The sequence below is a fragment of the Cavia porcellus genome, unplaced genomic scaffold (assembly GCF_034190915.1).
Source record: "Cavia porcellus strain 051 isolate PalLab524CR breed Dunkin Hartley unplaced genomic scaffold, mCavPor4.1 scaffold_34, whole genome shotgun sequence".
In the NCBI taxonomy this organism is placed as follows: Eukaryota; Metazoa; Chordata; class Mammalia; order Rodentia; family Caviidae; genus Cavia; species Cavia porcellus.
In genome coordinates this window covers 27,100,197-27,128,185 of record NW_026947517.1, presented here as the reverse complement: position 1 = coordinate 27,128,185, position 27,989 = coordinate 27,100,197, and the positions used below count along the sequence as shown (strand labels likewise).

The 27,989-nt window shown below is 43.9% G+C and overlaps 1 long non-coding RNA gene across 1 annotated transcript; it reads right to left on the bottom strand.

The window, feature by feature from the left end:
* Window positions 1–9: 9 nt before the first annotated feature.
* On the bottom strand, window positions 10–27,974 carry LOC134474683 (uncharacterized). The gene is made up of 2 exons (XR_010045559.1): window positions 25,855–27,974; window positions 10–20,153 (listed from the first exon to the last, which is right to left on the bottom strand). It is a non-coding gene; the product is annotated as an uncharacterized LOC134474683 (long non-coding RNA).
* Window positions 27,975–27,989: the final 15 nt, after the last annotated feature.

Here is a 27,989-nt window from a genome sequence, read left to right as displayed (position 1 = left end):
GGACCATGCATTTTGAATTGTGAAGTGGAGACCTCTGTTCAACATGGACCATTTCCAATACCCCTGGCTCCTGTTTAGGATCATGCACATCAAACACAGCCTCTCTAGCTAAAGCCCTGTGAAGTCAGTTATAACTTAGGCTCCAACTACTAGACATGAAAGTTTTGCATGTCCTTCAAGAAGCTGTCATTTGCTACCATAAGGAGAGCTATCATGTCATGCTGTCTGGTTTTTCCTTTATTTTGCCTCTTCAGCTGACAATCTTCATTTGCTTCAGGTGCCCGAGGAGGCCAAATTGCATGAGCCACCTCCCACGTGGCCTCCCGCCATTTTAGGAGTCTGACCTTAGGAATGTAGTGGAGGATTAAGTCTGAGACCTTGACTCACCCCCAAATCCTTTTTCTAGGCCTCAAGTATTGGGAGGCTCCAAGAGCACCCCACCCTAGCTGCTTTCAGGCAGCTCCTGCCCTACCCTTAGTTGTAAGCTTTTGTTACCATTAGCACTTTAGGGATGGCACTGGCTCTCACCCTCCAACCCCATCACTGTCCTGTTTGCTCGGCTATTCCTTGTTAGTTTTCTCCTGTTTGGCCTTTGTGTCCCTACCTGGTCCATTCATTAAGGCATCTTCAATCCAGCACTGAGAGAGGCATTTCCCACCCAGACCATGAGTGATAGTATCCACTCAGGCACAGCTTTATAACTAATGGAGCTCAATGCAAACTAAGGGAAGGCAAATATTTTCAATTCAAAAATCTTACAGATCTTAATGATAACATGAGCCTTTTGTTTAAAAGTTAAGGCTATAATGGCAATATATTTGATGAAGCTCAGACTGTGTGTTCACGATGGGTGGTTCTGAATCCCCGCAACAACAAAATCACATGGGGCCATGTACTGGGGTAGACATAGGCATAAGGTCACCACTGGACATGTAGCTTTGAACCATCACTGAAAACTAGACTGGAGACTGCTTTTACCCTGGAATCAGAGCCAAGAGCAAAGTGACCTCACCAGTAATCGGCTTCCTCATTTCCAACTCACTTGGGAGATGAGCCATGTGCTCCTTCCACAGGAAGATGACTTGCAATTCTGATACATTCGTATCAGCCACTGCGAACAAGGTGCCACTTCTGTTCTCTGGAGACTGCCCAATAGCCTTGAACTTCAGAATGCCCCAGACCAAAGGACACTTCCAATCAGCCTGCCTCTGTGTTCCAACCTCCATCCAAGTCTGAGGCCCTTCCAGCCTCCCCCAGCTCCTTTGCCTTAGCACTGCCTTCTCTGTGAAACTCACCTATCTCTTAACATCTCTCCTTCTCAAAGCACTTAGATTAATGCAGGAGTCTGCAGAAGTCTACACATACAATTTACATGTAAGCACAGCTCAGGCTGGGCATCAACCCACAACTACACAGCAAAGCATAGCCGGACCTAGGTTTTCAGAGTTGGCTGATGGCATCGAAGTTCTAATCTTTCAGCGTGAGGCCAAGATTGGCCCCAGACAACTAAAACATCCTTCTGACTGCAGTTGGACTTACACTTTGTAGATATCCAAAGTGGCAAGCTTTCAAGCCCACATGACAAGAAACCACATAAGGATGAGAGCCTATGTGAGCAACGTACAAAACCCTTCAGTTGTTCTGTAGTTAACATTTAAAAGTGTCAGGAAATTGCCTGTGTATTTGTAACAGCACTTACATACAGGCAAACTCAGTGGAGAGAAGACCTAAAAACGGTGGGAAGTTTTCAGTATATACAACTCCCATTACATACTTGAGAAAAACCATAAGGGAGAAAAAACTTTGAACATAGGTGAGCAACATTAGGTTTTATGCTGCCCCCAGTGCCTTCAAATAAGTGAATATTCACATAGGGATTTTCCATAGATGGCTTTTCCTAAGTTATTCTAGTTACCTTGAAATAAATGAGGAATCCTCAGTGTACGGAATCCCCATGTAGATTATGTGAGCTTTTGATGATTCCTGAAAATTCAGAAGACATAAGCAAACACACTGAAAGACAGTACGCCTACGAAGTGTACAAATTCACTTTTATGTGATCTTTCATGGCAACATGGAGAAATTCAGTATTTTTCATCAAAATACATTTTGTCCTTTTGGTTTCATTTGTGCCCAAAAAGAGCAAGACACCATGAAGCTGAGATGTACTTAAGTCTCTGATTGCCTTAACTGTGAGGAAGCTTATTATATAATTCCCCATGATTGCACAAAATTATTTCCCATTTTCCAAAGTCTGTCTCAGGTACAGGAACCTTATACTACTATACAATGTAAAAACTTGAAGTCAATCATGTGAAATACTACAGCAATACAAAAAAGATATCCTGTAAAAAACAAAATTGGGCTTCCGGCCTGTGGCTTTAACTTCTATAGTCAAATTTCAGTTTGACCCAAACTATCAAGTCCAGTTCACTGCTGTACCAAGATTGCCAAGTCATCCAGGCTTTGGGAAAGACAATGAACCAAAGTTGGGCTTTCATTCTTTCAGATTCCCGAGTTATCACTAGATAAATTCACACAGTGCTGTTCTGTATTCAAGTGCACAACAGAGAAAAAGAACCTCTCCAGCTTTGGTGTCTAGATCCTGGAAGCAGCACTATGAGGAAGAGGAAAAGGAGGAGAGAGGTGGGTCCTATGGGTGGAGGTAGATCTGAACAGACAAAGCCACAGAAACAATTCAGGAATCCAGCAAAAACAATGAAACCAAGGGTGCCAGCCCCACCACATGGGGAGAAACAACAGGAAAGCAATGCAGTCCCCACCTTCCATGTACTGGGGCACATCTTACCAGTCAGGGGCAAGGAGCAAGCAAGCAACCCAGTCCCTGCTCCTTGAGTCAACAGGGGGCCCTGTTGGCCAAGGAGAACCAGCAAGGAAACTGTACCTCCCACCTGACCCTTCCCCCCGGAAGCAACTGGACAAGACACAGCCTGAGATAAGAGCTGAAGTAAGGAAGCAACCTGACATTTAACTGGTTTCATCAGCTGGCAAGACCTGGGCAACTAATTAGAGGTAAGATTATCCCAGGTAGTAACCATTGTTCATTTCCTACTGTCCTATCACTGTTGTTTCATTTCACTTTATTGTTGCATTTTACTCCCTTTAAAAAAAAATGGTCCTTACCTCACATGTTAGGACAGGCATATGCTGATTTAAAGTCAGTAGTAACCCTTTGCTGGATCCACCCTATTTGCTATACAGGACATTATAAATTCAGTGCATGAAATTCCCAGCCTTGCACATCAGGCAGTCTCTAGTCCTACTCTAGTTCAAGCTCTTGTTTTTCTTTTTAGTATTCCAGGAAGGGTAAGCTATACAAATACAATGCTCCAAGAGGTCTCAACTTGGATGACCACCTTATCTAACTGGTCCCCCATTGAAGGAAAGTTCAAATAAGATTCAGCTTGGAAGGAACTCAAGTACATCTACCTGCACCAGCACAGAGCAATTCTCAGAGCTGTAAAAGCCAATCAACTAAGGTAGTGGGAATTTGCTCCTAGCTCTGTTCACATGAGCAGAGCTCCATCTTCTGATGACATGAGTACATTTCTACCTTGGAATCCCAGGCTAAGAAGCAAACTTGCACATAAAATATGCTTCTGGAGTTTTGTCAGTCACATGTATTTCTTTATCATGACAGTATAAGGAACCATACTTAAGCTTTTCCAATTAAGTGTTTAGAGATGTAGACAGTATTTTCTGTTATGAAATTTTGAGTCCTTAAAAACTCAGTTTGCCCAGAACCATCATCCAGCTGTCATTCTGTCCTCCAGAACCCATTCCCATTCTCTTCGGGCTGTATGAGGTTTCCAACTGAACATCAGTTTGCTCCAGGTCAGAGCATTCTGGGTTCACTTTCCATTTCATACCTGCAGGAATTTCTAAGGGATTAGTATCCTCACCTCTGGACCTTCTTACACTCAGCTAGGTGTGTTCTAATCACCACAGTAGGCACCGGCTGTCAGGTTTCTATGTAAATATATGATCTTGGCCTGGCCTGGCCCAGTGAGGTAGAGATTAAAGCACAAAACCACATGAATGAGTCATCAGTGTTAGGAGCACTCTTAGAAGATTAGGTGTGGGTAGTTGCACACCCCACCCCACTCTTTCACTCAATGTCAGCCCTGCCCCACTACTCTGGAGGAAGCTGCTTCTGCTGTCCATTAGCAATGCTGGTCCAACTCCAATAGCCCTCACTCAGACCATCAGCTAAACACCTTGCGATGAGACCCATTGCCTAGCAATGGACAAGATGACTCTTGCACTTCCCGTCCTAGCAAAGTATTATCTAGGGTTCTTTTGGCATCCCTGAATCAGACAGCATGTGAATTTTTCTGTTTTCATACTTTACCAGCTCTCTCAAGGATAGTTTACTTCTAATTGAAGAAAAGCAGGGCATCCTCAGACAAATTTTATAAAGAATATAGAGCAAATAGAGTAATATGAAAACAACGAACCCAGGTAAGAGGCATGCGAGTATCCTCAAAGGTCTATAAAAATTGTTTTATGCCTAGTATGTTTGGGTCTCACAAACTATGAAGTTTGCAGTGGGACTTGTTTTGTGGTGTAACAGGAATGGCAAGTAGACCATGACCCAGATGAGCAGCGATTGTGTCAAGCACACCGGTACATTCCAACTTGAACAAGTACCTAAAAATTCTTGATCTTAAATTTATGCACATGAAATGATTTGAAAAAAGCACATGCTCACCTCTTCCTTTTACAGTCATGGCCACAGGGGCTGGGGACATAGCTCCGTGGCATAAATGCCTGCTTGCCAAGTGCAAGATCAACGGTTTGATTCCTGGTACAAAAAATTTGACCACAGCCTAGAGTGCATAAACGTATGCTTAATGTCTTCACCTTCTGCCTGGTTACCAAAGGCTACACCTGAGAAACGCCAAGCCCCACCTCAAGGGTGAGACTCCATCCTTTTTGCTGGATAGACTCTGTCACCTGTCCAGTCTTGACCTAGAGGACCCATTAATCAGTTTCAGTTGTTGGGAGGGCGATATTACCTAGCACTTCCTGACTGTGGCTTATAGAGAAGACAGCTTTCTGGGGCTTACAAATGATACTCAATACAGGAGGTTTAACACTGAACAGGGCATGGGTTTAGAATCCCAGCAGGCCCGAATTGAGAGGAAATTCTGTCACTCTTGCTGTGTGCTCTCAGGAACATGGAGCTAGAGCTCCTTCCACACTGTAAGATGAAAACAAAAATGTCTCCCTCATGTCATATGGATTAAAGAAATGAGATGGCCCTGTTTCAGGGGCTGTCAACATAATAGCAGCTATTGACATGGGTATGCTATGAGTCTGAGCTCTCTCATCAGAATGGCCTTGCAGTGAGATCTGGCTATAGACTTCACATTCAGGACAACAAGAAGTTCAGAGCCAGGTTTATAGTCTTTGATCTGTGGGTCTCTGTATGCTGGTTACTTATGCTGGGGTTTTAAGTGTCTTGTGTTTTACACCTTTACTCCAAACATTCAATTTGAATTTCTGCATGAGTGGCAAGCAGTTCTCATTTCGTCAACACAAAAGTGAAGAATAAAGAAAAACGACAACTTCAAACAAACCCCTGCAAGGTTTGGGCAACAGCATCAGCCTATTGTATCCTTGTGTAACTTTCTCTAATATAAGGCAGCGAAAACCACTTGGCCAGAGGAAATACTAAGCATCATTTGCAAGTACTCAGAAAGGATCTGCTAATGCAGCTGAAGACTGTAACAAAGCAGTTGTGGCATCTAAGATTTAGTCTTGTAATTCATGACCCTGGGTGAGCATCTTACTTTTATAGATGGGAACCATCTTGGGAATTATCAGAAACACACCCCCTACTCATTTTATGAGCCAGAACTACAATATTGTTTCAAGAGCCGCACCAGCAGACTCACTTAACTAGTCTGTCTTAACTAGTTCTCTACACAAAACACAGATGGAAAACTGTCAGGAAACTCAGCAACCCACCCACGGTGGTTAATTAATTGTCAGCTTGAGTGCGAAGGCCCAGTTGAGGTGAGGAAGACCCATGTGAGGACTGTCAGCAAGGTGTAAGAGGAGAATGGGACAGGAAGTTTCAGCCCAATTTTCCTCAGAGAATCTTTGACTGCTCTGTGCACTTGCCACAAATGTCTATTGCCTTCAGAAGAGTTCTGCTCTTTACTTTCACCTTGGACATCTTATCTCCTGGGTTTTGGCAGACTTTGGCTTCCAACTCCAGCCTCCCAGTCTGCCCACACATTCTACCCTCCAGGATCAGCCACTGGAAACAGCACAGACCCTTTAGTCTTCCGTTTCAGATCCTCAGCATCCTGATGTGGAATTGAGGAGATGTTGCCCATGGGATTCAGGCCCTCAGCTTCACTCTTCACCTCTACCTTGAGAATGGATCTCTTGTACTCTACATTTGACACTGTGGGCAGATACTGTCCTCTAATCATGCAAATTATTGTGTCCTGCATTAAATCTCTTTCTCCTGCAAACACTAATATGTGGCCTGAATAGCAAAGTGTGGCAAAAGAAGAGTTAATTTGCAAAGCATCTCAGGCAGATGTGAGATGCTGAAGAAAGTAGTCCCATCTGCAGAAAACTACAAACCATTGTCACAACCAATAGATACTAGTTGCTTATGGAACAATGGAAGCATCCCTGGGATTGTGACAGATCAAGTAACCTGCCTCTTTCCCAACTGCTTTAAAGCCTCTACAGGGTTTAGATTCAACTTAGGTTCTGTGCTTGAAATATATTAATCCAACTGAATTGCAAGGGAGCCATTCCTGGGGGCCTCCCCTCCTCTCATTCCTAGCCACTTATCAAAGAAATTAGTGAGGCCAGTTGAAGCATGGATCTACCTTTGCACCAGAATAAACTGGAGCTTTAGGATAATGACCAGTGCTCAGTCTCTAGCCCAAGATTCAATATCACTAGGTTAGTAAACTTGCCAACAAGGAGGCTCTTCAGGTGTTCAGAATTTCATGACCTTTATTGCTGGTAACTAACCACCAATTTTCCATCCACATCCCATGGTCACCACCATCCTCATCTCCAACCTCATGTTGGACATCCTGCCAGTAGGACTCCAGGTATCAAAATGTTTGGGGCCATCCTAGGTTGGACACCATCCTATTTTTTCATATTGAAACCATTCTCATCTTTATAAAAGCCCCTCTGAAGGCTGTTAAGTAATTCCAATGTGGAATTTCATTCTGTATGCCATACTTTCTGCCAGCAATGGTTCCCTTTATGATTCAAAGGTGAAAGAATATGTGTCTTGGAAAGGCACTTTTGTATGCAGTGGATGACCAATTTTTGGGGAAAGTCTTGTTGTGGCCTAATTCTAACCAATGTGCCTCCTTCCTGTTCTGTATGTGCCATTTAAATAGAGATTAAAATTCCATTCAAGTCTTAAGTAAAGACTTAAGTTTCAGCTCTTTGTAGTCCCTCCAACCTGATTACACATGCTCCTGCAAGGTGTGCTGTTCCAGGAAAATGTTTAACCGCGGAGACCATCAGAATGTACCACGAAAGCTATCTGAAATAGGTCAAAATCTTTGCGGTTTTCAGCGTTAAAAATCCCACTCCCCCCCCCTCCTGCCTATCTGTAATAAAATGTGCTGCTGTTCCTTAAGAAATGTTTAACCACAAGGAAATTACAGGAGATTCCAAGAAGCCCAGATGCTATCAAACTGTCAAAGTTCACAACATGCCTGTGGTTTTGGGCTTTAAAAACCCTACCCAATAGCTGTAAGGTGCACAATCTTCCATATTGGCTCCCGGAAGCTGCATCACCAGGCCTGGCCTAAAATAAAGACTTTGTTCCAAATTTCTAAATTTCTTGCTTCCTTGGATTTTATTCCAGGGTCTTAGCTATCATAGTCTAATGGCTGATGAACTAGAAAAAGCTTTCATGCTACCTGTGTGTGATTATCACCATACCAAGGAGACTCAAGTCAAGTGATTTAAAAGTCAAATTTGGAGAGCACTTAACAGGATGGTTATGGTTCATTCACCACAGAACACCCAGTGTGAGGCTCTACTGTACTGCCTGCAGCATGGATTGTGCTGGTGGATGGGCTGACCAAGTAATATTCTAAAAGTGCCTCAAGCTTCTGCTCACACTGCTGGTGCTTTTATGCCACACTCAAGACTTTACCCATCTAGACTTTTCATCAGCACACAAACCTGTGTGCAGAGAGTACAGTGCTCATTCCAAGACCTAGCACATCAAGATATTAATGTCAGACATCAGGAGTGGCAGTACCCTACAGTACTGGGAGATGCACCACTGCTTCCTTCTTTGGCTCTCGCTGGTGCTCTACACATATTGCGCCAATAGATGGAGACTCCTGATACCATCACTGCATTGTCCATTGATCATTCCAGGTTTTCTGGGCTACAGAATGTTGGGGACCATAAGTTCAGTGATTGGTTTTGCATATTTTCCTGTAGGTTGAAAGGAAGGATTGGGGTTCTTACCAACCATCTGGTATTTCTCATTGACTCTTCCAAGCATAAGATCTATGCCTTCTTACCTCAGGATAATCACGGACAAGGTAATTTAAGTGTAAGGTCTACAGCTTCTTAAATCATAGGACTATAACTTCAGGTTTAGGATATTTTAAATGTAAGGTTACCAATGCCCTCTGGAGTTGGAGTCCAAGTTGTAATTCTTTGCTAGTCCTGCCTACCACTATATCAACCAAATCATGGCCTTTATGGAGTGGAGGAAGATGGATCCAGGGACATTGACATCCCAGCCATTGTTAACAACCAAGACTCTTGGCCGGTTGCCCCATAGTACACAATGTACCAGCTAAGTGAGGATGAAGCAGAGGGCCCAACATCTAGCACCTTAAATCCGCACCACTCAAGTGATGCAGCATCCAACCCTGAGGAGTTTGGGACACTTGTAACAACTCAGCCAACTCAAATCTATGATACACATCAAGAGCCCCATGGTTTACCAGTGGACAGGTACTAGGTGACCAGCCAGAGAATCAGAAGTCTGTTATCACTTAACAGCTAGTGAGAAAGTGATGACCATCATCATGGTCTTCCTGAAAAGATCCAGCAAGGGAGTTTGGGGACAGGTCCTTCCTACAACCAATGTGTTTGAGGTAGATGAAGCCACAAGAAACAGAAAATGGCCTAATAACTGGCAATAATAACAGGCACAGCTTCTTGCATGTGTTTATGACCAAGTGTTTAATATTGTGGAGCCCCTGAATGTATCAACCTACACTCAGTGCCAGGGATGCCTACATTTTTGTCACAAATGAGACCTCAATTAAACCCCTGTCACTTTGCATGTTGGCACTCTAACTCCTAATAGTTTTACTTTTGCAGAGCCCTGTGAAGATCATTAAAAAAATTCATGTCCTGGTCTGAGCGTACCTTACTTCCCCCTCAGAATTGGCTGGCTCAGGAGTTGCACTCATGCCCTGTGTTGGAGCCGTGGCTCCCGCAACTCATTAAATGCCAGCTGTGCTGCACTGTGAGCTCCTTACATCCTCTTTCAACTCCCTGCCCTCTCCTCTTACATAAGGTTTTAAATGAAACGGGACACAGGTCTTTAAATATTGCATTCTGAGAAATCAAAAGGCTAAAGTGGACCACAGATAATGGGAAGCAGGACAAAAATCTTCATAATCCCATTTTGCAAGTCTTTCTGCTTTCATGCTACCAGACGATGGCTATGCAGCGAGCCCTGAACTTACCACCTTAGAACATTAAACTACTCACTGGATGATGCATAAAGGCTTGATTGTTGCCCACATACAAATATACCAGCAATCTTGGACTGGTGGTGGAATGTTATCAGCGAGTCTCCAACATTAAGAGGTCAAACAGTCTGCTCAATTAAGTCACAAGAGGCACAATACACAGTGTGGTTCTAAGACAACTGTCCCTCCCGGCACAGGTGTTGTTCCCCACTGGTTCGTGACATCCTCTCAGCTCTGAGTCATCTGGCTTCAGAATATTTGCTCTTCAGAATCAATTTAGGGTCCTGGCCTTAAGGCATAGAACTTTCTTTTCCCAACAGCACTGCTACTGTCATTGCTGCAATTATTACTCATCTATTCCCTTAATTTCCATTTGCTCAAATGAAAAACAATCTGAGTTCACTTAAAGCTGACACCACTGTCACTTCAGTATGATGTTGTCCCTTTACTGTTTCTGAATGGATAAAAACCAACCACTTCCTCAAAAATCAGGAAAAGATTGATGTTCTTTCTCACCACTTCTAGTCAATGTGGTACTGGAGATTTTACTCAGCACAACTGGGTAAGAGAAAAAAGGATGTATGTCAGAAAGGAAGACAAATTATCCTTATTTGAAAGTTATAAGATGCTGTATTTAAGCCCTAAGCACTCCACCAAAAAACAAACTTCTGCAAAATAGGATACAAAAATCAACATTTAAAGATTGCTTGCTCTCAACCAGTTTATTATTGATGGAAACCAAGAGAAAATTCCATTTATAGTAGATTGAGAAAATACCTAGCAATCAACCTAACCAAGGAGGCAAGAGACTTCTACCTCCGTTTCCTGAGACTTATAGGCAACAATTTCTAGGTGACAAAGATCTCCCATGTTTTTGGATAAGCAGAGCATTATTCAAATGGCTACTATAAAAAGCAATCCAAGTTGAGTTTCCATAGGAATTCCCATCCCGTAACATTCTTCACAGTACCAGGAAGATTTACATTGAAACACAGGAGACCCAGCAGAGCCGAGGCAATGCTGAGTAAAATGGGCAAGGCTGGAGACATCAAGACACCCACTTTCAATGACACCAAAGTCATAGTAACAAGGAAAAAGACCAGGGTGCCACTTTGTTCAACTCCTATCAAGTTGGGAGCCACACCAGGTCAGACCTCCAAGAAAATCAGAGCTTGAACAGATAGACATGTGCTACAGGAGTTGTCGTCTCCAAGTTATTAGCCATCCATCTAACCAGATATAACCTGCAGAGTCAGAATGACCGATTTCTCATGTTCACTTCATCAGGTTCCCTTAATACCTAACAGCCGGTCACCAGACAAACCTTATTACTACATTGACTGGTTTGCATTGTTGGACTTGTTTCCCCTGGTAAATCACATTCCAGAAGAGAATCTTGGATACTACGTCATACCTACTTTTGCTTGCCTTCATGTTAACCATTTAGAAGAGTTCTTGCCAGGTATGTTGCCAAGTATCCCTCAGTTCATGGTCAATTGTTCTGATGGGTGAGTTTACACATTTGGGGAAACCGAAGTGACCCACAAGAACACATCAGGAGCCATAGGACACTGAGCATTTCATTTCTGCCTGACCCAGGAGCACTTGGTGAATCCAGTTTTATTGGATTCTTTCTTGTAGCTTTCCGTTTTGTGATGAGGCCTTGGAAGATACTTTAGGACTATGAAAAGCCTTTACAATTTGGTTATTGAACCAGGAACTACCAAGATAAGGATGATAACACGATAAGAAATGTCTCAATTAGCGACTTTGGACTTTGGGTCTTAACCGCCAGCAAGCCCCTGGCAAGCTTACTCTTCAGCTCCTCCAGCAGTCCCCTCAAAGATTAAAATAGGACACCTCAGATGGCAGAAGTTGTAAGGTTCATGATGTCCTAAATAAAACTCTAGGAAGACCACTGCATGAGTCCATTATGTTAACTCTTGAAGAGGAGGATCTTTGCAGATGGAAACTGTCAGTGTATTGGAGGACGAGGGCATCAGAGCATAGATTAATCGAGCATGTCCACAGGGTGAGGGTTTTGGGCACCACAACTCAATCTATCCAAATCCCTGATCAAATATTGAACAAAGACACAGGTCTGATCAATAAGAGCAATTATTAAAGCTAAGTTTATTCACACTGACAGATGTTTCATTCCGGTCTATCAAACTCTGAGCATCACACCCAAGATTGACTAAGTGGATTCAAGCCTTGGCTTTCCTAAGATGAGCGCCTTCCAAAGAGCATATTGATGAAAGAAATAACTCGGGTTCCAAAGAAGCAAAAATGTTATGCCAGAAAAACTGAACCCATGGTTTAGGCCCATTTTCTGCTCAGAATTATTATTTTTATTATTGCTACAACATGATCACATTCACAGGGTATTTGGACCGGTACATGATAGATACCCTCCTCTTTCCATTCCCTTCTGTCTTCAGCCCCTCTTGCTCTCCTGATTTACAAAATTGTTTCCATTTTATCCTTTTCTTTCATTCATTTTTCTCCCACTCTCTAGTTTCCTTTTGAAAAATTTCTTCCCATTTCATAGTATTATACGATGATTTTTAAAACTTTCAGTTTCTCATACAAGAATGGGATATTTAAACATCTCCAATTTATTTCACTTTAGTATGCTCACAAGATCCATTTGTTTATAGCTATAAATGTCTCACGTGTATCCTTTATGACTGTATAAAAGTTGTTTATCCACTCATTGATGGGTATTTGGGCTGTTTCCAAGATGTAGCTATTACCAACTGTTATAATCATCGGTTTGCATATATTACTATGGTATGATACATTTTTAATCCCTTTGGGAAGATATCAAAGGGGAAATAGCTGGGTCAAATGAGACCTCTCATCCTAGTCTGAAGAATTTCCATACTGATTTCCATAGTGGTTGCACCAGTCCGTTCGCCCAACAGTGAAGGGTTCTTTTCCCCCACCAGCCCCACTAGAATTTGTTGATGATTGTTTTTATAATAGCCATATATATTGAATCTCAGGATTGTTTTAAGTCACCCCTCCTGAATGACCAAAGATGAACTGTTTTTCATATGTTTACTTTCTGTTTGTACTTCAGCTGAGAAGTACAAATTTATCTCAGATGCCATTTTTGGGTTGGGTCTTTAAATTTAGGGGAGGGCATCTGATTTAAAGATAGAAGATCTGGATGAAGCAAAAGGAACCAACCATGAGCCCCTCTGCCATATCCCTTCTCCCAGAACCTAGCCAGCCAGCCTTTCTGTCAAGTCAGGCATATACTTTGCATAAATGCTGCCCAGGAGTCAGAGGTAGTGGCACAAAGCAGGAACACATATTCTGAAGATTCAACTGGAATCTTGCTTCCCCCTTTATGCACTGGGTAGCCTCAAGAACTTCACGCACAAAGCCAGGATTCCATCTCCGGCCTCCAAGTATGAAGGCAGATTGGCCAGTAGTATCTGGAGGTCCCTCTCCAGTCAGAGGTCCATCACTTCAGAGGCAGAATGGAAGCGACAACATGAAACTTACTTTGGCTTCCTGCATGCAGTCTGTGGTCAGTGACCAGTAGTCTAGTGTCACACCAACACTTCTGAGCATGAAAAACCCACTTTGAGGAATGTGGAAAAACCATAGGAGAAAAAAAGCTGAAGATTTTGGCTAATTTTCTTTGCTGATTCATTGTGACTGATTTTCTTCAGAGGAATTTCAGCCTTTTGGCCATTTTTGAGAGTACTTCAATTCTCATATTCATATTGAGAATCATTCTCCTGGCTTCCAATGCATGTCCCTCAGCCTTTAAGCACAGACACTTAAACTTCCAGCACTGACCCTTCGGCCTTTCTGCCATATATCCTCTGGTCTCCCCAGCAAGGATACTGCTGCCTATTAGGACTTGGACAGGATTTTGCCATGGGCTTCAGGTTTTCACTGGATGCTTTGGGTCCCCAACCCAGGGAGAACCACTTTAAGCTCTGCCACATATGACCTCTAGTAGGGATTGACAAAGGCACCATGGGACTGGATATTGAGAAATAAACAGCTCTCGATCCCATAATATTGGCTACAGAGAAGTGGTCTGAAGGGACTTAGAAGTGAACAAGTGCTCAGAGCACGTTTGCCCAGGGTTTACTGAAATTTTGTCATGCGAAGTGTTGCCTAGGGCAGGAACTAGAAGCCAAAACACTACTCAGTCACTGATTGGTCCATGACAGATGCAAAGATCATAGCTCTCTGGACCATAACACGAAAGGGCAGGCAAGTTTACTGTGCTTTCACTTGTTATTATGGAGTTGCCTTCAAACTAGAATTCAGGGAGAGCTTCTCCAGGCTGTAGATTCCCTGTCACTAGTTGTGAGATGCTAGGTATCTTTCCCCTGGCCAAAAAGCCTTGGGGTACTGTGCTTGGAAATAAGTCTACAACTGAGACTTGATACAGTTCTCTATTAGTATTCCTCATCTAAGTAGCTATGGCACATTTCCTACTCAGAACTTAGGTCTCTGACAGTCACTCCCAGATATGCTAAATATGGCCTATCTTGGAGGGACAAAGGACATTGTAAAATAAAATTTTGTATGAGAAGACAAATGGATGAAGACTACCATCTTCAGAAGGCATAGTAAACGGCTTTCAAGTGTTCCTTGTGACCAACCATGGTATAACTTGAGGGACATGGACAGATCCAGGCCGTCATTACCTTCATAATCCAGAAATTTTTCCAAGGATGGAAGACTGGGTGTCATGTGAGCCCCATGGAATGAGAAAAAGTGATGCTCTTTGAGGCCACACATTTTAGTTGACATTATTTAGACTATTCAAATACATACTGGAGCAAAGTCAGATTCAAATGTTATACCCCAGACTTTAATGCACCCAAGAAAAACCTCACTTACAAGCAGTTGTCCACAGAGCTCCTTGGGAGACTCAGAGGATGCAAAGGTTCCTTTCCCCCACTAGTTTACTATGCCTTTCACTGAGCACTTTTCAGCATGAGCATGACCAAAGTAGAGTGAGGACAGTGCTATCCATGTTGTATCCTACTGTCTCCAGGCTGGTGGATCAATAATGAGTAAATGTACACTCTTGCTCCCAGGTCAAGGTTAGGCAGTCTTAGCCTGGCCTGAATGTCCATTCAGGAGACCGAGTGGGGCACGACACCCTGAGTAGAGCTCTGCTTCAATGTGCAAACACAGGGACTGAAGAATGCATACGTGACTCTGAAAAGGATTGCTTAGATCCAAACTTCTAGAGCTCATTTTTGATAGTGCATGGTCAGATTTGGAATCTGAGAAGTAGGACTTCAAGTTTCTAACATACACTCATGACAAAGGACACTGGAGCCATTCAGAACTGCTCACCAGGGCCCCACAACTCCTGCTGCACTGTGATCAAGCTTCCTCTGCCCAATCTGTCTCTTCTTCCTTCTTTACACAATGAAACCATAGCAAACACGCTCACTGTGCCAACTCAAAAGCCTTGACCCTCTATAAAATGGCTCTATATGCAGGACCAACAAAGTGGTCTGAGAACACCAAGTTCTCAGGTACTGACCCCTCCCCCTGCTGACAGGTGCACATTTTACCCTCTGCATCTGAAGCAAGTTTGGAGCAAGTTTGGATAACATTTGAACCTGACTTTGCTCCAGTATGTATTTGAATAGTCTAAATAATGTCAACTAAAATGTGTGACATCAAAGAGCATCACTTTTTCTGTGAGAGACGGTAGGTTGCAAAGAAAATGGCTATGTACATGGACGCCCACAGCATGGTTTTTGACCCAGCCAAAACTTGATCACCAAACAGCCTCTTAAAGCCATCACAAGGGAAGAACCTAGGGCTTCCTGCCAGTGAATCAGACCCGGGCATTGTGCTCTGCCTGCTTGGTAGAGGCCTGGTGGGCTTAGGTTGGGAAGACAGGCACTTATCTTGCCAAGAAACACAGTAATAAAACACACCTTTATATAGAATTGCTAGCCTTTCTACACTGAGGTAGTTGATAGTTTTGAACAGATTTCTAGAACTCCAAACTCCTAGTAATCAATTCCAAGGGATCTTGATGCTTGAGGAGGAAGCTACATAACCTTGCCACACTTTCATTCTCTTTTGTTTCTGGGAACAGTTTGGATTTGCACTGATTACTGAGCATTTCCATGACAAGTAAAATTATGAGACTGCGGTAAAGAGGTCAGAGGATACCAAGCCATGTGGATTCAGCATGAATCCCAAGGATCTCACCTCTCCTGTATTTCGTCTGTGGGACAGTAAGAAGAGAAAGCCATAAAGGCCCAGTGGTTAAGACTTCTGCTCCACAGCTAAAAAAGACATAGCACCCATGGTGCCAAGTTCATTTTGGAAACGTGTAGACTGATTTGCCTCAACCTGCCTGAGGAACTTGTGTGAACACAGAGAGGAAAAGGGATCTTTTTAAGTCAGTGATACCAGCAATGTCCATCTTAGGAGCTACAGGATGATTGTAATTCTCCCTCTGCTTTGGTAAATTCCAAAGAGTGATGAGAGCAGGAATTCATTAAAATGCCTGATTCCCTTTCAAAGTTGAGTTAAAGAGACAAGGTCCATACTTGTATTTCCTAGATGGGTCCTATTACACCAATAGTTTGTTACAACCCAGAAGAGTTTACTGTAGATCCCAGTATATACAAAATTCATTAGAATTTTCCTACACAGAATGACTGTGATAGAATGCACACCAAAATACTGCAAATAAGCAGAGAAACAGATTTTGACAGTGGAGATTCAAACATGTAACCGACACTGTGTTTTGCTATGTGTCACTTTTTTCTACTCATGTTGAGCCATTCTGGAAAGAGCGCTATTCAAAAGGTTCAAACATAAGGGATCATTGAAAGCCATTTTCTCTTTATTCTGTCCAAGTTTTTCTTCTCTTTATTCCCTAGAATATTTTGCACCATCCAGGTAAATGACTGAACATTTTGTCTCTCTTACCATGCTGGCTCCAGTAGTGCCACGAGTGGCACCAAAACCTTGAACTCAAGGTTGAGTCCACCATGACTCCATGAGTGAGCTCATACCAGATCCCAGGAGAGTGCATGCAAGGGTCCAAGTCATAGCTGGTTCATCATTTTTTGCTATACCATCCCAAACAGAAGTTTTAAAAATCTTACTTTAGTTTCCGTAGTTAAGAAATATTGAAAGAGATCACTCAGTTTGGAAAACTCTAATATAAATACAAGTTTCCCTTTTCCCGTTTGATACATCCTTAAAGCAAATGAATTGTACAAGAGTAAAGACAATGGGATTGGAGGAACCAAACCAAATGTACTTCCTAGTTCTTCCAGTGTGTGATGTGACATTTGCCTAGCTTCTAAGCCCTGATCCTGTGTTTCCTGATATCAGATATGGAATTGTTCCATGTCTGCCCTTTGACAACTAAGAAAAAGCTTGGGAAGAATTTCAAACAGACCCATGAACTGGCAACTGCTGAGTGAAAAAATCCTTTCTTCAATAAATCTATGGGATGTATCGTTAGGGTGAATGGATCTGGGGGGGGCACGCGTGAGGGCATTAACTAGACTCAGTTAAGTCAGAGTAGCTGTAACATGGTTGACAACAGAAAATTCAGTACATGTTGTTTTCTGTTAGACTTCATCCCTGCCCGGCAGCAAGGCAATACTTCTATCATAGAGCCCAGATTTACTCGGGCTCCTCTGAGCTGTGTATTTGTCACATCCCTGACCCAATGGGACGAAATGAGGATTCCATATCCATTCCTCTGTATGGTGTACTATAAAAAAAGTGTGAAGGAGCAAAGAGGCTCACAGAACTCAACTTCTCCCAAATGGAGTTCACATACCAATTTTATTCTATATTACACAGGTTATTTAGTCACACTACACTAGAAAGGTGTTCCAGGAATTGAGGCTTCTGATGAGTCCATCTTCCTTGACTAAAAGTGCTTCAATGGCTTAAGACAGGACATCTACTTCCCACTGGAAATTTCTTGTAGGGATCCCTTTTATGGCTTGTGTTTAAACTCCCCCCCCAAAGACTCACATGGTCATGAGTCATGTTTTTTCACAGATGGCTGGATCTACAGTGTGACTGACTCATAGTGCAGTGCTAGGGTGAGGCTGTGAGGATCAAGTTGGGGTGATTACTAACCAGTTCACTGACTAGATTGTCTACCCTGGTAATCTAGGTAACCTAGATAGAATATAAAAGGGGCATTAAAAAAGCTGTTAAGGTCCCTTTCACTGTCTTTTTCCTGCCATCAATTGTTCTCTACAATGCTCTTCTGCCATGCCTCTGCCTTGGAGCCTGTCACTTGTGTACTGAAACATCTACACACTGAACAAATAAAGCTTTCCTTGTGGGCATTGGGTATTGTGTCTCAGTAAAAAGTAACCAAGGCCCTCATTATACTTAGTCATTCATGTTCAGGGAATTCAACATTTCCATAGGCTCTCCAAAGTACTTGGTAACTCCAGCTTTCTTTAAATTCATCTAGGATTAAAGCAAAGTTCACATCACAGTTCTGCGCCTCAGCATAGTCTCAGCACTCTCCCCAAAGGTACTCTTCAGGCACCAGGCCTCTAATGGCAAGCACGGAATCAGGCAATGCAGACACACACATTTCCACTGCACTAGTACTCCACTGGCCGCTGGTATTCTTCTGATTAGAATCAGAACAAAGTCTAAGACCTTGTGTGTGGCAGCCCAGTGGAGCCAGAAAAGCAGAGGGTGGGGAAACATGGGCAGAGTTTGGGAAGAGAAGGGTAGATTGATCCTTCGGCAGGGAACCCTCATCCTGAGCATTAAGGCACCTTCTGAATTTTGGATTGGAAAAAACTGGTACCTTCATCCCTCCTCAACTCCACTCCCAACTGAAAAAAGACTCCAGGAAGTCAGAGATTCAGGGCCAGTCGGTCTGATTCATTCTCACCACAACAGCTCATCTCCAAGCTAAAACTATGGAACAGGAGGTTGAGAAGCAAAGACCTTTTGATTTCCGTATTTCAGCTACAGAGAACAATGACAAGGACAGAAATGTGGAAATGAACTGCTCAGTGTTCACAACTTGGGATTCATCCCAATTATTTTAGCCTGGAGTTCTGTCCAATCAGTCCTTTAAATGTTTGAGACAATAAGCCCCAAAACAACTGCATAGTTATTTACTAAGGTTTGTGCCACATTATGAGACCAAAGTAGGTCAGGATTCTGAACCACCAAGATTCCACACCCAAGACAGGAAAATAAACAGATTTCTGTTCCTTTTCATCTCACCCTGGCTTCCGTAAGACAATCTATGCTAGTGTCTTCACCAGGTCCTAACTTCACTGTCGCAGCAGGCCAGCTGTGAAATCCTTTTCTATTCGCAAGACACCTGGTACTACAATAGAAAATAAAGTTCAGAAAAATAGATATATTCCTCAGGTTTAGTATTTCTTACCTAGGCAGAGTAACAAATACTACTATAACTTACTGATTTGTAACTCAGTTCTGACAGTTCAATTTGTGAGTTACCCCCAGACCCATGCAATAAATGTAACCAGAATATCAAAGAAAAATGAATGGACAGAAAGTATACAATAAACTGAATCATAAAACAGATGCCTGGAGATCATCACTGAATTTTAGATGAAAAAAAACAGTGTCCAGCTAGAAAGGGTCCCTCCAGATCCAGTGTGGCACACATTCAGAAGAAGGTAGACAGCAACTCATTGCATGCCATCCAACTGAGAATCAAACGCTCTCAGACAGGAATACCTTACAGCTTTGTGTGGGCTCTGTCATGGGCATATCAAAAGTTTTGACCAAAACTAGGAGTGGGAGGAATGTGGGGCAGCCTGTGAGGTTTTGTCTTATTAGATAAGAAAATTCATACTAAAAAAAAAAAAAACCCTAACATTACACAAAGTTTTTTGCTTTCAAGCTATTCTTGATGGATCATCAGAATTACTATAGAAGAACCCAATGTAGCAAATATATCGTGATTTTACTAAATTTGTATTGAATTCTTTCCAGAAAAAGAACATCTTTATTACAAAAGTTTTTCCCCATTGGAAAAGTTATGGTGGACATTGTCTGGGGCTCTTGAAATAATCAACATCGTGAAGAGAGTCAGTGGAAGCTGTCGCCATTCACGCAATCAGAGTCATCATTGCAAACAGAGGCACTATCTGTCTCCACTCCTCCTGTGAGCCTCATACAGGGAGTTTCAGATGCCAGCAAATATGCCCTGCTAACACACATGACCATCCTCAGAGTAAGGGCGCATCCAGGAAAAAGAACACATCCCCATCCAAGTTTGTGTTCTGCAGCCTCAGAGTCACAGATCAAAAGTAAATTTAGACGTTGCTGCCAGTGGTGAAGGGGCACAGGACCTGATGATTAGCTCTCAGCAAATAACTCAGCCCAGTGAGGTCAGGGGTCTCAAGAGCTCTGCAAGGAAAAAAACAAAGACACCAAAGTTGACAACAGGATGGCTTAAGGAATTTTTTTATATCAACTTCAACTTGTGAGAATGAAGGTTCCAAGAATCATGGAGTGAAGGACCAGAAATCCAGGAATAACACATAGGGTGGGGGGGTCCTGGGCTCAACTCAATGACCATAGAATTAGATGACATGGGACATCTGGCTGGCTGATGGAACCACTTAATCAAGGTGCTCAGGGAGGGGAATCACATGACAGCTATGAAACAGGGCACAGTGAGCCTGAAGATCCTCATGCCTCCATGGCTCTCTGCACCTGCACCAGGGAGACATCGTGTAGACATGGTGTCAAATACAGCTGAGCACCAAGCCTAGACACTCAGTGCCACTAAAGGATTCTATTTACATGGATCAAACATATCCCTCCCCCAGCAATTATGTTTGTATCAGGATAACAAATGAAGAATGCATTCCTCCCTGTGAAATGTTTACTGAAAGGACAGGATGGGGAATTTCAGAGGTACTTGGGGGCACAATCTTAGGAAAGCTATGACAGCACTTTCTGCATCATTTCTCAACTGGTGAGCACAACTCAGGCATCGTTACTGTGGGGCCTGTGCCTCCAATGATTTCCTGTGTGCTGCAAGTTTCTCTTACACGGGAGGCACTACTATGGTTAGAATTCATCGCATCTGGGCTTCATTTTGATCTTGCTCAAAATTTTACACTTGTGTTGGGCAAATAAAGGACAGTAAAAAGATGGCAGTCACCTTTTAATCCCCAGTCAGGTCTGGCTAACACCAATGGCCCAGTACCCTCCCTATCTCTATCAGGAGCATGGGGCTGTGACCAGGATGGTTCCCATTCCAATAGGGTCCATCCATGCATAGCCAGGAAACAACACCGTGTCTACAAATTTGTGAAGATTGTAAAATCATGAAGGACTCTACCAGAAATAGCACTCATAGCAGCAGCCAATGAGAGCCCTGCCCTCCGGCCTCCATGTTCATGCTGCCTGGTCAGGTCACCTCTTGAGCCTGTCTGACAGGGTACAATTATGATTACCCTGGAACAGCTCATCATTGATGCTCCAGGTTGGAGCCAAGATGAAAGTGAGAAGTCAAAAAGCTCACAAGCACTCTCGCTTCAGAGAGTTCACGGATTCTCCATGAAACTGGAGGAACTGAAGGAGAACCTAAAACATGAATGTGGCATAAGCAGCTTCTCCAAGAGGGACAGATAAGAACCGTGGAGATCTCTTTGCCAGGCTGTTTAACAGAATCCTAGCAGTATGCAAGATGAGTAAGAACACTGTTCATATTTAGGACCTTCAACTTGGACCTCCAAAACTGGGTTACCTGATGCTGGGATTTTTTAAATAGCTGCATGAATCATATTCTAGAAAATTCAAAGATCCAAAGCAAAACAAGCATGAGCTCATCTATCGAGGGCAGGGAGGTAGTGAGAACTGGACAAATCTGACATCAGAAACACATCTCTCCCAGAAATGAAACCTAAACAGAAGTGGTGACTTCTCAAAGGAAATTTACATCAACAGCAAGAGCTTTAAGGAGACCCTAATGTTTCATGTAACTTTAAACCAAAGTGCACACAGACCACTTACAACAAGCCCAGGGGAGGAAGACTTAAGAGGTTCCCTACATAGCCTATCTGCTTCTCAGAGTTTGCAATACACAGCAGACTACATCGAGATCCATAGGAATCAGTGATCAGGAAAAGTGTACAAATGTCCACCAGGTGTGATCAAAGGAAAAACAAGAGCACCTGGAATAAGGGAAAGTGAATGTCTATGTCTCCAAAACTCTGACTCAGGACATTTCTCATGGACACTGGGTAAAGGTCAAACTCAACAAGTACCTCATAACACGAGACTCTTCTACTTTCATTTGCATTTGGCATGAGGTAAGACAAAAATCTATCTATAAAAGGAACAAGAAACAGAATGGATGAATGGCCAAGCAGAAGAGGAAAACACCAGAATGGAATAGATTTCTCCAGGCCTCTGACCCACAGAGCAGATCCCAGGGCAGGGACAGCAATGCCCAGGAGATAGTAATGACCTTCACTGCACCAGTATTTTGGAATGGAGGCACAACATTCATGTCCATTGGGCCTGTGTCAGTCTAACAAGACAGCAAGTCAGGCAGTGGATGGAGCAGCACTCTCCTTACAAGAGGCAGAAGGGCAGCTTCTAGGCTTATGCCCCTAAGAGATGAGACTGCCTTCATCAGCCCCGCTCTTTACCATAAAGGAAGCTGGATTGCTGAAAATACAGTCCTATTAATGAGGGATGGGACCTGAATGTCCAAACCAGAGCCTGGACTCCTACTGGCTCATATGGTACAGAGAACCAGAGCCAAAGATTTTGGCACCTTTGCTGTAGGTGTTCCAAATCTCTAGCAGTCTCAATCAACTGCCTTGGGACGTTTTGGAAAACAAGAGGTGCCATGTGGGCAGAATATACATCTACATCTGTCCCATGGAAGCTGGGTCAGGGTGGACCCATCTGCTCCAGGAGGGGAGCCTCCTGCATCGCGTCAAGATTGAAAAACAGTGCCTGGATTTTAATAGAGCTCTTTCCCCCATGTTAACACTCTGATCTATTTTGCAGAAACTATATTCCAATCCTAAAGGCGGCTGCCAAAGCTACTTAGCCCATCTGTGGAAGACCGCACCTCAGCTGGCGGCTAGCATGCTTAGCATCACCGTCACAGGAATGTTGCAGCCACCACTTGGCAGATACCGAGAATGACAGCCACTGCGTGCTGGAGGGTTCATGGGTTTTAGATGCTCTGCCTGACGAGGTGGCCCCGGCCATGTTCTTTTGACTTCTAAAATGTAAGTGTTGAGCACAAATGCTAAGTACAGAACTCATAGTACTGAACCATCACCATCAAGTGCGTCGAGATGTGGACAGATCAGCTACAGTGGAACATGTGTTTGACCATGCCAAGTTGCACACTGCACTGCAGCTGTTACAACAGGCAGGCCCTGGCTCCACACAGCTCCCTGTACTTTTCCTCAAAGCAGGTGCTGTAGTCTTGATAGGCGAAAAGCACACTATACAGAAACAGCACTGGCAGAGCACTGGTAAAACTTTAAACATCAAATGTGATGCCAAAGAAAACTGTAAAGTCCAGATAGGCAAGGCTCAGGTGCCAGCTCAGGTCCCAAGGAGGTGGGGCTCAGTTCAAAACACTGTGAAAACACATGTAGCTCAAGTGCCTAGGTGCTGCTATTCCAGATACCAGGACCTTAGACAGTAGCACAACTCTCTGCTTCTCTCAGCTTTGTTTTCCTGCATCAAGCATTTCTACTCCTTCTCTAGTTGGTGTCAAGTTCAAGAGTCACTTTCTGATTTCTGGCTGTGAGATGCCATATGAAAAAGGGACACAGACTTTACCACCACACTTGAATAAAAAACTCTAGAATCTTCTGTTAAAATGCAAGAAAGGCATTTGACTCCATTTTCTGTATAGGGAGTTGGGGGGGGGACTCAAGGTCAGTGCGAGCTCCTTAAATGACTGAGTAGTTGTGTGACAAAGTCAGGGTCTGGCCAGCTGGTTGAGGAGCTCCAGCCCACTGTGCACTGAAATCTGTACCATGTTTTAGGTCAGTGTTTGTGACCCTACAACAGCACACGTGCTACAGCAGCCTGTATTCATTGAAAGCTCTAAAATGTTTCGCTGTTGCAGATTATTAAAGCGTAAGCCTCGTCTGCCAGGTCTTTGGCAGTTTCAGAATTAAGGATGCCACAGTACATGCTACGCTTAGCTTCCTAACCCTGTCGGAGTTACAGGCATAAAGGACACATGGATTCTGTCTCCTAAGTTATCCTCAGTCTAATTCCCAAGACATCCTTTGAGTCCTTCCCATAATGTCAGTTAACACTTGGTGGCCTGAACATTTCCCCAGGAAACACGGCAGGAGCTCTACACATGAAGGCCAGGTGCAAAGCACTGGTGCAGTCCATGGAAAAGCCAATGCCCAGCCCCAAAGTAGTATCAGATGCAGGGGCAGAGAGCTGATCGTGCTCCAGTACTGGAACTTGAGGCAAGAGGAGCTGTGTCCAGAAACTATGAAACTTTCAAAGGTATCACTTAGCTAGCTATGGCTTACCTAAGAAGCTAAATTGGATCCTGGAGGTTGAGGGAAGTATCTTGGGTGACTCTGCCTGTTCTATGCACATCCCAAAAATAGTATGGCAATCAAGGAATCTATCGAGCCATGATTCTGAAGAGGAATACAGGTGGCCAACATAACCTAGCCAGAAGCCCAGGGAGTCCTAGAGAAAGACCAAGGACTGGCTCTTTGCAGAGTCACCTAGGAGTCACTGATTTTATTCATCTGACTACAAGCAGAGCTATCTGTAGCATAGATACACAGGGACACCCCCATCTCAGGTCTCAACTCAGGCCCCGGGACAGATATCCCATCTCTTCTAAACCACCATAGGGACCCAAACTGAAAGCCCAGATTGTGCAGCAGATTGAAGCACAGCACTGCGGCTAACCAGCCACATACCAACAATGGTCCATGTCAACTGAAGTAGTGAGGGATGTCTAGATAGACCCACCTCCCAGATGATGCCACCATACAGGCATCTGCTTCAGTGCTGGGTCTCCATGTAAAGGTGATAAGTCCTGGTATACAGATCACACAGTAGGAGAGGAGAGTACCATGGCTTCACCCAGAAATTTAAGAAGGACAACTACAAGCCCAATATTAAGATCAGCTGTGTGGAGGAGACAGGCTGGAAGCAAGCCCACCATTTCCATGCCAAGGGCTCAGCCGAGAGGAAGACTGAGCATGGATGAGGAAGCTGGAGGAGCTGCTGCTGAAGACTGAGCTCCAGAGACACACTTGGGCATGGTGCTCTGCTCTGGGAGGAGAAGGCCCAGGAAAATCTGTACACTGTACCATCGCCAAGTTACACCAATCAGGCTTTAGTCGCCTCCCCCACTTAATGTTACATAAATCTCCCTCAAAAAATTCCAAATCACATTGGTGTTTGCCATTCTGGTACGAGATTTTTATATGAACTACTTTGCGTAGTTGAGCAAAATTTATGGAAAATTCTAATTGCATCCTAAAGTTTCAAGTTTGACTTAATATTGTGTAATTTTCACTTCATTAGACGTGCATGGCATTAGCTGTTTCCACTGTCTTGGTAAATAAGGTTTTAGCTTCTAATACTCACAATCTCAAGTTAATTGGACCAACTTCCTAGAAATTTAAGATGTAGAGTGGAAAAGACATCTTCCAGGGTGTTTTCTCATGTAAGAGTATGGAAACTTTCTGCACTGATAGTGACACACATGTATTTGAGCTCTACTGAGTATACTGAGTCCTACAAGAACAACTGGCAGAACCTAGAGTGAATACTTTGGACAAGAACATCCTCAGCCAACTGGGATGCAGTCACCTGCTGCAAGTGTGGGGCAGCCATGCCCTGAAAACTCCTCAGTTCTGAGGAAATTGAGAATCTAGAATAACCGGTTTCCCTCCATGTTCAACTGGATTATAGAAACTTGCTTTCTAATTTGTCAGTTAAAACCCAGAGCCACTTGTTAAAATCACTTTGCTCCCCTGTAACTCTAGATGGAGGTGCCCTGCCCCCTGTCCATGAGCACCTCAGAAACCCACACCTCACAATGCCCCACACCCACCCAGAACACAGAGGCTACCTTCTTGCACACACAGGATTCAAACATTCAGCCCAGTAACTTCAGCCAGGTGGAAGTGATCCTTGGCGAGTTGCTTAACTGTTATGATCTCCAGTTTGTGTTAAGCATCAAGTAGGATGTTGGAACATTCTTTTGGGATGCCTCTCCTGTGAGGTTAGCTGTGAGGAATGAGAGCTCACTCAGTTCAGGACAGGACAGAATCAGGGGGGGAGCCAGGTACAGGGTAGGATTCACCCCATGGACAGGTTTCCTCCCCTGCCCATCTAAATTTTCAGGTACATGCGTTACAGAATGACTCCTGTCTTCACACATTACACCTGATCACCTCTTCCCATTCCCTCCCCTTCAGACCTTCGCTCTTGCCCTGCCATCCTTCAGAGGAAAAGCTGGGAAGAGGACTACTGGACCCTGCACAGGAAAGAGGAACCATGAGTTGGTTTTGAAATGGAGCCCTCACTCCACCCATGAAATTCATTCTAGTTAAGACTCCTCCCAACAGCAGCTGAAACTTTTGAACATAAAAGCCAACATTTGACACTAATCAGGCAGAAAACCTGACTAGGCTTGCGGCCTAGATCTATCTGAGGAAGCCGGGCTGCATTGAAGGATTCAACGTGTACTTGTTAAGAAGCATGGTGAGTATACGGCTGTGATAGTGTAAAATAGGGAGGGGCTCACTTTGGCAAGATGTGTCCTGGATTTTCAAAGGCTCTCGGGAGCAGTTTTGTTCAGGTCTCAGTACCCCGAGCACCCCTCACCCAAGGGGTTGGGAAAATATAGCCCAGCTGGGAAAGATACCTGCAGGGTAGTGAGGACCTAGACCCAGCCCCCCCCCCCACACAGCTGATGCTGCCATTGGGGGAAACAGCCATTGGGGGGAGGGGTAAAACCAGCAGTGGACCCAGTCCCTTCGACAAAGTTACCCAAGTTACCCCTTTATGTGACCTCTAACCCATGTCCTCTCACTGCCAGGATGTCATCACTCGGTGAGAGCACTGTGTTGTACAACCTGCTACACCCCCATCTTTGCATAGAGGTAGAATCCAACTGCCAGGACGAGGCGGCCTGGCTTCTGAGCCAGCACTCAGCAAAGATCAGCAGCACCCAAGTCGTCACAGCTGCTCTGGGTCAGCACAAGGTGTGGTTGGTTAACTTGGGAGAAGTTGGGGACTGGTTTCCGCACTACAGTAGGGTGGGGTGGCGCCACAGAAAAGCCCATGGCCCATAGGAAACCAGCAACTTAACTCACCTTGGGGCCTCCTCAGGGCCGCCCAGGCTGAAATGCGAGCCAAGTCCCTGCTACCCTGTCCCACCTACTGCCCAGAATCCACAAGTGAGCAGGGCACTGATTTTCCCCTTCCACACTAGGGCTTGAAGGATGGTACTGAGAGCAGTTGCTCATCCTTCTTCAGATGCCCAGGAAGAGGAAACACCTTTGCAGGTGTGCATGCAGGGAAACACACCTCAGTTCCCTGTGCCACCTCCCCTTTAGGCCTTAGCTTGCAGAGCCTTCCTCCCTCATGACTGAGCCTCCTGATCTTGACATTCAAAACCTCTGCCCAGGTTTGGTAGAGAAAAGGTTCTAAAAAAATATATAAGGACTTTCAACTCAGCAGTGTCAGTGCCTGCTCAGCAGATGCAAGGTTGTCAGTTGGATTCCCGGCACCAAAAATAAATAAATAAATAAATAAATAAATAAATAAATAAATAAATAAATAAAATATTGCAGGTTTGAGGTTCATAGTGGCAGTCACATGCACCCCAGGGAACCTGCTCATGTAGATAGTATCTCAATTTTTTTTGCACCTTTTTTAATCCTTCTTTCCCTCCATACTTAAAGCTGTTTCTAATTTTTCCTTCAATTTCTTTCTTCAAATCCTTTCCTAACCCCTCCTTTCCCATCTCTGCTTCCTTTTTCCATCTGAAGAACCTCCAACTTCCCAGTGTCTACGCTGTTTTTTCCCCTATTTAAACATTGAAAGAATGGCTATCGTCAAGAAGACAACCAGAAACATAGTCCTGCTGCCACAGGGGAAGAAGACCCCTTCTCCTTGGTTGTCTAGATTCCCTCTGAAACTACTGAAATGCTAGAACAGCCCCAAAGTGAACAAAACAGTGAACAAAACCTCTAAGGA